Source organism: Panicum virgatum, chromosome 5K, assembly GCF_016808335.1.
Source record: "Panicum virgatum strain AP13 chromosome 5K, P.virgatum_v5, whole genome shotgun sequence".
Lineage (NCBI taxonomy): Eukaryota > Viridiplantae > Streptophyta > Magnoliopsida > Poales > Poaceae > Panicum > Panicum virgatum.
This window is the reverse complement of record NC_053140.1, coordinates 39,009,375-39,020,294: the sequence shown is the minus strand read 5'-3', so window position 1 is coordinate 39,020,294 and position 10,920 is coordinate 39,009,375. Positions and strand designations below refer to the sequence as shown.

General features: G+C 47.9%; 1 pseudogene; it reads right to left on the bottom strand.

Moving 5' to 3' along the window:
- Positions 1–433: 433 nt before the first annotated feature.
- LOC120707390 lies at positions 434–9,519 on the bottom strand (annotated as a pseudogene).
- Between the last annotated feature and the right edge of the window lie 1,401 nt (positions 9,520–10,920).

Sequence of the window (10,920 nt, the reverse complement as noted above, 5' to 3'; positions counted from 1 at the left end):
CAAGTAGACTATAATAAAGAGGCAAAGAAGAGCTTTCTGCAACTGCAAGACACATTTTTTTTAGATTATAACTGCAAACCACATGACGACCCTTTTATTCCAGATAAGCTGCACACGTTTGTACGGCATCTTTCTGGTTGCAAGTTTGGATGCATGGGGAACACATGACACTTCGGGGTGGAAGATACTGATCCTCAGCCATACACGCTTGGCAGAAGCCAAAAACAGTTGACCAACAAATTTTCATATGATTGTACCCATTGTCATTGGTGTTGCTCACAAAGTAAGTCAAGCTGAAGCAATATCATACATAGTTATCAAAGGAGGTTACCAACCCCTGTTAGTATCAAAAAAGAAAAGCATACAGTATCCTTTTTTGGGGAACTTCTGAAATATCTGAAGATAGAGGGAACGCAAGCAGAGGGAACTCCTGTTGTAATGCCAGTAAACGCCTGATGGCTTCCATATGGAATTTCAACAAGAGACTAGCATACCGGCAGCCAAGCAGGCGCTTTTTAACACTCATGATTTACAAGGCATCCATACAAATTTGTTCATCTTGCAGACCGGATTGCTATATTAATTTTCTTTGCAGACACTAGACAACATTGTTCAGACTATTCTGGCACGACCAATACTTTGTGTCTACACCTTCAAGTCTGAAAACAAGAGATAAGGTTCCTGTCAGTATTAGTTGAACAGGGCATCTTTCATTTCCTTCACCATGTTAGCTTCTTCATCACAGAGATGAGGTCCTTAAGAATTCACACATCAAACTCAGATTAATTGGCCAAATCACTCAGACAGAGACGCATTCTGACCAGGGGTGAAGCCTGGCCAAAAGTTAACTGGGGTCATGTCTATCAAACAACAGGGCATCGAGCACTATTAACCAGTATGAAGTATGAACAGTGATTTCCATTGCACTTTACAAAATTCGTTGGGGTCGGCAGACCCCGGTGAGAAGCTGCAGCTCCACCCCTGATTCTGACTTTTCTAAGAACGAGGAAAAAAAGGATATCAGCTGGTTAAAATCTTATATTGGTCTTCAATTTTCTTCATGAAAACAAATCATTGCTACATGCTTGAGATAAACAAGCTCAAGACAATGACTACCAGATAAAGTGCACTCAATTATTTGATAAATGGGGCTTTGGCGTTGTTGGCCCTGTTTTGAATGTCAATGGTGATTTTGCCCCTCCTTTTTGTTTTGTGCATTTTTGCCCTCACTTTTCAAAAACGAAGCTCTTTGCCCCTATTCTGTTAGACACAGTTAACGGTGTTAATTCCATAGCAAAACTACAGATATATCCTTTGTGATTCTGCCCCTCTTTTGACATCAAGCACTTTGTACATGCATTATACTCATGTTTTGACCTTTTTTTCTGTTATGTTTTCACATATTCTAGAAGTATTCGGATAAATTTCCAGAAGCAATTTGACAAAATTTAGCAGCATTTGGATAACAATGGATTCAATTGTCTAATGTTGTGCTTAACAGTAACAATAATAGACGCATCAGCCAATCGGTGGACTAGGATTCAGTGATTGGCTGCTCCACTGCCAACGTATCCAAGCAAAAGAAATCTCTCCAAACCTAGGCCTTCTTCAAAAAAAAAATCAATTCAGAGAGGAAGGCACGAAGGCAAAAGCACGGTGGTCAGGTTCAGGGACAAAATTCTTGCAGCCGTGTGCCCGTGCCGGGGAGGCCAATCTCGCGTGCCTGGGAGGCCACCATGCCAGTTCACCGTGCGTGCCTGGGGGTGCCGTGCGAGCCTGCACCTAGCAGGCCACCGCCTGCTCCCGCAGCGCGTGCCTGGCTCCCGCGTGAACACCTGGGGGCTGCGTTAGCCCGCGCCGCGTGCGCCTCATGGTTCGTCAGGCGTCGCCTAGGCGACGACTAAGCGTCCAGACGCCCTCGGGGTGGTAGGCATCCCCATCGTCTTGCCAGGATGTGTATGGCGTCCGCCTGGGCGTCCTAAGGCGTCCTCTGGACGCCATGGAGGATGAGGCGGGCACCATCCTTGTACCGTGTGGGAAATCGAGCGGGAAACAAAGGGAGGGCGGAAATTGGGCGCGAAATCGAGTGGCAAAAGTCCAGTGCAGGCTTAATCGAGCGAGGGAAAGAAAGAAGAGAGGGAAACAGAGGAGAGGCGGGAGAACTCACGGAGCGTCGGAGCGGATCTCGGCGAGGCGGCCACGGCGACCTCGCAGACTCGCACATCTTCCCGTCCGCGAGGAACGGCGTGGCCCTGCGCATCTCTGCTCGTCCGCGAGGACCCACCGCGCGGCCCTGCACATCTCTGTCGTCCGTGCGGCCCCGCACATCTCCGCCGCCCGCGCAGCCCCGCCTCCTCCGCGCGGCGGCGCATCTGCTGGTCGACAGCCCCGTGCGGCCGCGGCTCCGTGCACCTGCTCGACAGCCCCGTGCGGCCGCGGCTCCGTGCACCTGCTCTGTTTCTCTGCGGCCTCGTGCGACCCCTGCAAGACTGCAATGGCCAGGCAATTCCATCTCCAATCTTTCTTCCCTCTGCTCTGCTGGTATGCTGCTCTGCTTTATGCCTCTACTGGTAGCTTTAGTAGTGCGTGGCTCTGTAATTTGTGCCTCTTTTATTTACTAATTAAGCCATGCGATGTTGCTGTGTGCTATGTGTTAAGGGTATAAGTGTCATTGTACTAGTCTAGGGTTTGGGGTCTCCCCTTGTATATATAGCCCTTTGGGCATATCTCAATACAAGCATACAGTTCAGTCTCTTCTTCCCCTGTTAAGGGTATAAATGTCATTGTACTAGTCTAGGGTTTGGGGTCTTCTCTTGTATATATAGTCCTTTGGGCATATCTCAATACTAACAACAGAGGAGTCCATCTTCCTCATCCATTCGTGACATGGTATCAGAGCTCTAGGATTCTCGATCCGGTCCGCCACCCTCGTCGTTCCCGTTGCGCCGTCCCTGAGAGGATGATTCTTCCCTCCCGGGGGCGGCATCTCCAGCCCCAAACCCATTTCTTTTTTTTAGTTGCGTCGTAGCAGCAGCAGCAGGATCTTGTCGACATCGTCGATCCGCTCGCGGGAGGGGAGCAGCAGCCCCTGCCCGTCATCGATCCGTTGCCGCCATCCTCTGCCCGCAGCCCGTTGCGGCGGATCCATCTGCGCCGCCGTCAGCGCCGTCCCCGTCCGCGCCGTCATCCTCATCTCCGCCGGTCGCGGAGCCAGCCATCCGCCCGTCGCGGCGGCCTCTGCCGTCGCGGATCCGCCCGTTGCTGAGCCGCCGCCCCCCTGTCCGCTGCTCGTCGCGACCTCCCTCCTCGCCGCCGTCGCGGCCTCCTTCTGCGCCGCCGTCGTGGTCGTCCGCTGGTCGCGGAGCCGTCTGCTCGACGTCGCGGCCTGGATCCGCTCTTCCCGGAGCCGCGAGCCTCCATCCGCGCGGCCGTCCGCCGGTCGCGGATGCTGCCGCGGCCACCCGACAATCGCGGCCCGTCCCGTCTACCGTCCGCCCGTGGGGGAGAAGCAGTGCCCGTCGCGCGGAGCCCGTTCTCCATTGCGGCCGCCCGTCGCGCGGCCGCCGTCTGCTCCATCTGCCGCGCCCATCGTGCGGCCGTCGTCCCTCCGTCCGCGCGCCTCCGTCGCAGCCTCACCCCTCCGCTGCTGGCTGCTGCTGCCACCCCCTCTGTTTTTTGCGGCAAGGGGGGGGTGTGCGGCTCCTCTGTCTGCCTTTATTTGCTGCTGGCAAGGGGGTGCGGCTCCTCTGTTCTGGATTTGCCGGCCGCCTGTTGAGGCCTGTCGTCGCCGGCCGCTCCCTCCGTCATCTCGTCGTGCCCCACCTCCTGCGCCTGTGCTCACTGCTGCTTCAGCGCCGCCACCCACCCTTCTGCAGCTTTGCCTGCCCGTGATGTGTGGGTCAAATTTGGGCCTGCAGGTCTATTGGGGCCTCATTTTGGGCTGTTGAAGGCTCGATTGAGATGGTTTGCGCCCCATTGTTCCTGCCTTTGTTCCTGCCGTTTGTATGTTGCTGCTGCAATTTCTACTGCTTTTGCATGTTGCTTGCTTCTGCTAGTATCTACTATATTGTGTCATATTTCCATCAGTTTTCATCCAAGTCTGCTGCTAGCATTAGTGTCATTTGCCTTTGCTGCATATGCATCAACGTCGATCCTAAGTGCATATACACTTCTTCAGTTCGTCAAAGCCGTGCGTGTCCACATATCTTAGTTGCCAAATCAGCCACTTTCATTTTCTTTTCGGGGTTGCCATGATGTGTGGCTGCCCCATCATCAGTTGTTGATGTGACCTTTGCCCTCTTGGTCCCTTTCGGAGCCGTTTTGCTCCACATCATGATCAATGGCCGTCTATTCGTCATCATCAACACATGTCCTCCTGCTTGCCGTCTTGCAGCAGTGATCTCTCATTCTACTCTCCGTTTGGCTGGTTTGACACATCTCAAGTTATTGTCAAGTTCAAGACTCCAAAGCAAGGCTCGTGTTTGAGGAGTTGATGTACTGGTTTGTGAAGACTCGGGCTATTCGCTGAAGTACGGTTGTGAAGGCGATACCCTCTTGTGGAGGAGATCATTTACATCGACAAGTTCAAGAGTTGCACGCTTTGATGTCGTCTTTGATTTTGGGCTTCGGATGTATCAATTTCATATTTCTGTTTAGGTCTAGTAATTAGTCTCAACTCTCCAAATGCAACGTCATTGCATTCACATTGCATTTGAGAGGGGGTGTTTAGGGTATAAGTGTCATTGTACTAGTCTAGGGTTTGGGGTCTTCTCTTGTATATATAGCTCTTTGGGCATATCTCAATACTAACAACAGAGTAGTCCATCTTCCTCATCCATTCGTGACACTATGGACTAACTGATGTATACTTTATTACTGTCAATTGATTAGTATAATGTTTGCTAGATAATACTATATTGCTCTCTCGGTTGTGCTGTGCAAGTGCTTGATAGTTTAATAATTCTCTTGTTCTTTATACACAGCCAACAGGGCAACACCAGCACCAGCAACACAGCAGCAAGTCCAGCTTCTGTGGCAGCCAAGTACGATCCCAAGACTGATCCAAAGAGAAGACCAGCCAACTCAAAAGATCCAAGATGGGAGTTTGGCTACTGGGAAAATCCTAATGATCGAGATAAAGTGACATGCAAGATGTGCAGCAAGAAGATTCCAGGAGGAATTAAAAGGTTTAAGCAACATCTAGCTGGTGGTTATGGAGATGTGATCCTATGTCCAGGGTCTAGCACTGAGTTAAGGAAAAGGATGAAAGCATACTTGGATGGCAACAAGAGGAGGAGGCCACTGTACTTGGATGATCAAGAGAATGCCGAGAATGATAAAGAAAAAGAGGAAGATGAAGATGTGGTGGAGGTGGTACAAGAAGAGGCTTCAAGGGCTGCCACTGCAAATTCCCAGGTCACCACCAAGGTGACAAGTTCAGGAACAGCAGCTAAAAGAAGACAATCAACCCTCCAATTCAAGCCTGCAGCAGCTAGCAAGGGCAAGGAAAAACCAAATGAGAATAAGAAGTCAGTTGTTGCTATGTTTAGAAGAACTCCTGAAGAGATTGTTGATGAAAGGCATTCAGGGAGGTTCCAAAAGACCATCCAAAACAGCATGAGGACTAAGGATGAGAAGCATTATGTGGATCTGCAATGGGCTCTGTTTTTCTACAAGGCAGGCATAGCAATCCATGCTGCTGCTGCAAGACAGTTTGAGGTTGCACTTGAGGCCACAACACAATATGGTTCTAGATATGTGCCTCCTTCTAAATACATGCTCAGGGAGCCATTGCTTTGGGAGTATGTCAAGTTGACAGGTAACATGAGAGTTGACCATGAACGAGCATGGAAGCACTATGGTTGCACACTTATGTCAGATGGTTGGACTGATAGGAGAGGGCGTCATTTGATCAACTTTCTTATGAATAGTCCAGAGGGGACTTATTTTTTGGAGTCAATTGATGCATCAGGTGAAGTACATGATGCCTATTTGCTAGCTGATCTGTTGGAGGAGAGAATTAATCAGATTGGAAAAGACAAAGTGGTTCAAGTTGTCACTGATAATGGTTCTAACTACAAGGCAGCAGGCAAGCTTCTAATGGAGAAGATTCCTACACTGTTTTGGAGTCCTTGTGCTACACATTGCCTGGATCTTATGCTAGAGGACATAGGGAATTTGAAGGAATTTAAGAAGACTATTACACGTGGTAAGCGACCAATTTCATTTATAGGCATGGGAGAATTCTTAGTGCAATGAGGGAGAAGACAAATGGTAAAGAAATTGTGAGACCTGGTGCCACACGATTTGCAACTTCATATCTTTCTTTGAAGAGCTTGTATACACTCAAGGATCCATTGAAGGCCTTGTTTGTTTGCGACATATGGACTACCAGCAAGTTGGCAAAAACTAATGCTGGGACAAAAGCACATGACACTGTGCTCTCTACTGAATTCTGGAACTTAGTTGAAGATTGTCTTAGAGCTTCAGCCCCACTGCTGATTGTGCTAAGGGCTGCTGATGGTGATGAGAAGCCGGCAATGCCGGAGATTGCTGCACTAATGGCTGAAGCAAAGGAAAAGATAAAGCTAAGCTTTGCCACTCAATACAAGTCAGGGCTGCTCAAAAATATCATGAGAATTATTGAGAAATGTTGGTTGAATCAAATGGATCATCCATTGTATGGGGCTGCACTATATTTGAACCCAGGAAAATTGTTTCCACTCATAAAAGCTGATGATGATGAAACTGTTGGGCAGCTAAGGGCTTGTTTCCTTAAAGTGCTTCGAAGAATGGTACCGGAGAGAGAAATTCGGAATAAAATCAATGATCAAGCCATGGACTATGAGTGTCAAAGAGGAGATGCATTTTCAGATGAAATGGCTATAGAAAACATTGAATCAAAGAGCCCTCGTAAGTGCTGTTAATTTCTGCAATTTATTACAGCTTGCTAAGTTGATTTCATTACTCTTAATGTGTGCTATGCTTGTATTTGCTATTCTAGTTGATTGGTGGCGTTCCTATGGTGGCTTGGCCATTGATTTGCAAAGGTTTGCTAGGCGTGTTGTTGGCTTGTGTGCTTCCTCAGCTGGCTGTGAGCGAAATTGGAGTACCTTTGAACACGTGAGTTACTGTAATATGTAGTTTGTTTGCTGTTTTTCAGAAAAAAAATATAATTACTAATACATGATCTTTCCAGATCCATACAAAGAGAAGGAACCGACTGCTACATAGGAGATTGAATGCCATTGTCTTCATTTCGTACAACCGCAAGATGAAAACTAGGTTTCAGATGCTGCGTCAGAAGAAGAAAAACATAGATCTTTTGGTGATTTCACATTTTGATTGGGACAATGAATGGGTTGATTCATTGCATGTACCTCCTCAAGGTCATCGTGGCTGTGAGTTAGATGATGGTCTTACATGGAACCTTGTTGATGAAGCTGTTGGAGCATCAGAAACACTTCGTGGTCGCAATCTTCCTAGGGCAGCTCACAGAAACAACCATGGTGAGCCAATCACTTACAGGAAGCGAGCAAGAAGTTCTAGAATTGTTGAAGATGAAGACATAGAATCAGGGAATGAAGAAGAGGAAGAGCTTCAAGATCCATATGATGATGTAGACGTCACCGATGATGAGGATTCTCCCTCCAATGACGCTGAAGAAAACAGAAATGCTGCTAACCCCAATGAATTTGATGATGGATATTGAGAGCTGAGAGACGGGAGTTGAGAGATTTGGACTAATGCATGCCGCTTTTGCCTTGTCCCCTACTTATTGTCTTTTATTCTGTAATGTGGTCCAAAACAGTGGACTAGGACCTATTAATCATGCACACTAGATTCTAAGCTTGTGGAGTGATGTATTGAACTAATGATATTAGTTATATTATTATTCCCATGCATTTATGTTGCTAATGTACAACTTTCACTTAATTATTTTGCTGTTGGTCCTGCTGATTGATTTCTTGCTCATTCTTTTATGCAGCTTGCTGCTTGGGACAAGAGAAAGGATGGCATGAGCAATTGGGAAGGGAAGAGTGTAGGGTACAACAGCTCAACAAAGGTATGTATATGCTACTAAATTATGCTATGATGGTATGTCTAGGATATGTCTATGGCGTCGCCTCGCCGCACGCCTTATACGCCTAGGCGTTGTGAGGGGGGTAGGTCGCCACGAGTCGCCGCAACGCCTTAAGAACCATGGTGCGCCTGGGGCCGCGCGAGGCCGCACAAGCCTGAGCCAGCCAGCTGCCGCCATAGCTAAGGTAAACGGGTAGGAATCGTGAGAGTTTGGGGGTGAAAAGGAAGGGGAGAGTTTTTGGATAAGATTAGGAGTATTATAGTCTTTCCTCATTGCTCTGAATACTTTTTGTGGGCCTCTAACTAATGGGTTAGAAATAGGGGTAAACGGTTCATTTTGCAAAACTAGGGGTAAAATCACACAGTTGAAAAACTAAGGGTAAAATCACCAATTGCCTTCAAAACAGGAGCAAGAATGCTAAAATCCCTTGATAAATATAAGACAAAATTTAAAATTTTAGTAACCAGATTGCCACCATGATCTTGGCTTGTCCACAGATGGACTCCATTGCAACCATATCTACATTTATCCTCGAAACAACTGAAATTTGTGCTTTTGGCACATGACAACATGAGGGGAAGTTCATTCCTTCTCAAAGTTAGCAAAGCCTGCAAAGGCCAAAGGGTGCATGAAAGTAACTTTATTTTTGCAGTATCTCTCAGTTTTAGTTGGAACTTGGAACTGCATTCTCTTTTCCCTAGCCAGAAATTCCCAGAAAACACACAATTTAATCATCCGCCAGCTATACCCTAACAGCAAAACAAATAAGATTTGCTTTACTCGTTAACAGCTAACGTTCAACTGTGAATCTTAATTGCAACTCCACAACTATCACCATCAAGAGCGAAAACTGACAGTGCGAGAAAAGGTCACCTATCAGGATAAACACCTTGCATCTTCAAGTGCAACCTCTTCCCAGGCAGTTCAAGCAGCGTTGCACCCTGAAAAAAAGGGGGAAACATCCATATCATAACGACATTACCACAAGATGACAGGAATCCAACAGCAGCGACCAAAAATAGACAATGCTGCAGAAGGTGGATAACCTGGTCCCATCGCAGGTAGGGCAGAGGCATGGATTGACGAACACCGGGTCGTGCATCGGAGACCACTCGATGGTGGCGCTTCCCCGGCAGAGCCTGCACGCGTAGGTTCCCTTCCCCTCGCAGGCACCGCACGGCGTAGCGAACTTCCTCTGACAAGGCGCCGGGGTTAGTGAGCCGCATGGCAGGCGGCAGCAAAATCGAAAGGACTGAAGGGCTCGCGCAAACCTGGTTGGCGTCGGAGAGGGTGCGGAGGGAGCAGACGCCGACGGAGGCGGCGGTGGAGACGAGGAGGAAGCCGCCGCCGAGGTACGCCGCGAATCGCCCCACCGATTGCAGCTGCCGCCGGACACGGTCGCCGGCGCCTCATCGCCCTCCGCCTCCGAGCTCCATGAGCGGCGACTGCAATGGTGGTGGTGGTGGGGCCGCGTATACCCTAACAGCAAAACAAATCTTGCCATCAAGAGCCTAACAACAAAACAAATAAGATTTGCTTTACTCGTTAACAGCTAACGTTCAACTGTGAATCTTAATTGCAACTCCACAACTATCACCATCAAGAGCGAAAACTAACAGTGCGAGAAAAGATCACCTATCAGGATAAACACCGGCCCTCATCGAGTTGGCTGGCCTTGCCGCCCACCGTTGGGCCTTTGATGGGCCCGCAGGCCCATGGACAAATTCAACCCAAAATCCACCATAACAATCACCACAAAGAACTCTTGATGAATATGGTACTCAACAGTCAATATTACTCAGGTAAAATGGGTGACTGACTGACTGTACTAGGTAGCAGCAGAGGCTTATGAAATACCTCGTACACAAAGTTACCATGTATGCTACGGTGATAGGACAACCTGAATTTCTCGAGGCCAAATCGTTTGCCTCCGGTTAGGCGAAGTTCGTTGTGTGTTTTACTGTGAGTAAATTCTCAAGATGCCATTAGAATTTCTATGAGTTCCCTCATTGCCATTGAAATTTTCAAGTTCCCTCCACTGTCACTGCTAGAATTTTCTTCTCCTTAGTTACCACTCCTACAATGTGCACTAGAAGCAAGACTCTTACTCCTGATAGCCCTGCAATGAGCACTAAAAGCAAAAAGAAAAATCTTGGAGTGAATTCCTTACTATCTTGGTCTGTTCTTTTGCTTATTTGGTGGGATGAAAATGCATGTCAAGTGTGGTGAAGATGTTTAGTGTACTCAACACTACGATTTTGTGATGAGAAACTGATACTCAAACTCATTTTACTTGGGAGTGCACCCGCTATAATGGTCCTCTTACCATTTGCTTTGCTAGCCTATGTGTGCCAATTATGACAGATTATGTAAGTGATGTGATGAATCTGGTAGACTTACGTTAGCCTATGCCATATCATATTGAAATTGGATGTACATATGTGTGTCATGAGTGTCTTTGTAGTCAACTATCAAACTCCTTTAACCTCTACATATTACTGGTTAGTTGTCCAAATTATTTTAAATATGCTACTCAGTTCTACAACTTTTTTTTTGGCCAAAGGATGTTAGCCCAGTTGGTTAGTCACTCCGGCAGCACCCCTCAGGTCCTGAGTTCGACTCCCCGTGGGAGCAAATTTCAGGCTGAGGGTAAAAAAATCCCCTCGCTGGCCCCGTGTGCCAAAGCACTGGTTGTGAGACGGTCCAGGTCGGCCTGAGGACCCTTACATGCCTCAGGCACAGTTCCCAGGGGTTACATCTCCCAGTATCAGGGCGGGGCCAGGGTTCGGGGATTTTCTCGGCCGGGGAAGCCGAGACTTCTTCTTAAGTTAATACCG